This window comes from Mus caroli, chromosome 7 (assembly GCF_900094665.2).
Source record: "Mus caroli chromosome 7, CAROLI_EIJ_v1.1, whole genome shotgun sequence".
NCBI classification, from domain to species: Eukaryota; Metazoa; Chordata; class Mammalia; order Rodentia; family Muridae; genus Mus; species Mus caroli.
Genome location: NC_034576.1, coordinates 71,899,137 through 71,901,275, shown reverse-complemented (window position 1 = coordinate 71,901,275; position 2,139 = coordinate 71,899,137). Strand labels below are relative to the sequence as shown.

Genomic DNA, 2,139 nt, shown 5'->3' with positions numbered 1-2,139 from the left:
CAGCTAATGTGGGTAAGAAGTGGCATCCTTCTAACACAAATGATCAACAATGCATATGTAGATAGCTATGAGAGAGAAGCATTGGGAGAGATGAGATGAGCATGTGAAAGCAAGATGATTCAGGGTGGCACATTATATTATGGGTGCCTGAATTTAATGCCACTTCATTATTTTAGTTCCTTCTGAGTCATTTTGTTTAATAATCCTGTATCTTTTCATGTTTGTCTTTTAATTTCCTTTAAATTATTAATATGTTCTATGAGAGGAGTCAAACATAACTTTATCTATCTATACTCATCTCCCACAGGATATGACATATAGTAGTTACTCAAAAACATGAGGTTGTTTTTAAATAAATGACTGGTAAATATTATTAGCTAAATTGTATAAGAGTTGGTGTTTGCAGAGCATTACTTAGAGAATCTCAATAGATAGCATCTAGTTATTTGCATGCTTAAGCTGATATACATGACACAAGTTGCTTTGTCATTATAAATAGATTTTGCAATATGAATTATTTCATTATGAACACACCTCTATTCCCTGATAATTCAGAAATAAGTGCAACAGTAAGGTATTTTTTTCATGTTGTTGAAAGGAAAGTCTATATGACTTTGGACTTTACATGGGCTATATTTACATTCTTTTATTACATTTCTTGTTGTTGTTGTTGTTGTTGTTGTTGTTGTAAGCAGCAAACTTTATTGATAGTATTCAAGAGAGTAGGAAGGGCTCCCTAGGCCCCTCCTGTTATTATGGGGTTCTGGGATGGATATTGTGAGGGAGATGCTCAGTGTTGGGGGCCAAGTTGGGACAGGGACTCCTCAGCAACTGAGGGCCTCTCTCTTGCTCTCAGTGTTCTTCCAAGGATGAGTGGTTCAAGGTCTCTTACTCCTTAGAGGCCATGTAGGCCATGAGGTCCAGGAACCTGTTGCTGTAGCTGTGTTCATTGTCATACCAGGAAATGAGCTTTACAGAGTTGTTATTGAAAGCAATGACAGCCCCAGCATCAAAGGTGGAAGAGTGGGAGTTGCTGTTGAAGTCTAAGGAGACAATCTGGTCCTCAGTGAAACCCAGAATGTCCTTTAGTGGGCCCTCAGATGCCTACTTCACCACCTTCTTGATCTCACCATACTTGGCAGGTTTCTCCAGGTGGCATGTCAATGGATACATTGGTGGTAGGAACACAGAAGGCCAGGCCAGTGAGCTTCCCTTTCAGCTCTGGGATGACCTTGCCCACAGCCTTGGTAGCACCAATGGATGCAGGGATGATGTTCTGGGCAGCCCTACAGCCATCACACCACAGCTTTCCAGAGGGGCCTTCCACAGTCTTCTGAGTGGCAGTAATAGCATGGTCCATGGTCATGAGCCCTTCCATGATGCCAAAGTTGTCATGGATGACCTTGACCAGAAGTGGGGGTTAAGCAGTTGGTGGTGCAGGATGCATTGCTGAAAATCTTGAGTGAGTTGTCATATTTCTTGTAGTTCATACCCATCACAAACATGGGAGCATCAGCAGAAGGGGCAGAGATGATGATCCTTTTGGCCCCACCCTTCAAGTGGGCCCCCTGGCCTTCTCCATGGGGGTGAAAACACCACATGGAGACTCCACAACATACTCAGCGCCAGCCTCACCCCATTTGATATTAGCGGGGATCTCACTCCTTGAAGATGGTGATGGGCTTCCCATTGATGACAAGCTTCCCATTCTCAGCCTTGACTGTGCTATGGAACTTACCATGGGTAGAGTCATACTGGAACATGTAGACCATGTAGTTGAGGTCAATGAAGGGGTCGTTGATGTCAACAATCTCCACTTTTCCAAGTACAGAGCTGAACGCAGCCCTGGTAACCAGGAGCCCAATATGGCCGATTCCGTTCACACCGACTTTCAACATCTTGTCTACTGGATGAGGCTGGCACTACACAAGAAGTTGTGGCTGTCTATAGAACAGGGAAGAGAAGTTTTTATTACAGTTCTGTAATACACTTGATGATACTCTTCATTTTCCTTAAAGAGGCATTTGGAAATAAATTACCAATCTGACATATGGAACGTGTAATGATAAGCAATTCATTTTACAATCTTAATTACAAAACTTTTAAAAGGTAGCATGGGTGAGTCCTGTTTTAGTTTGT

At 42.4% G+C, this 2,139-nt stretch overlaps 1 pseudogene; it reads right to left on the bottom strand.

The window, feature by feature from the left end:
• Positions 1 to 888: 888 nt before the first annotated feature.
• LOC110299169 lies at positions 889 to 1,898 on the bottom strand (annotated as a pseudogene).
• Positions 1,899 to 2,139: the final 241 nt, after the last annotated feature.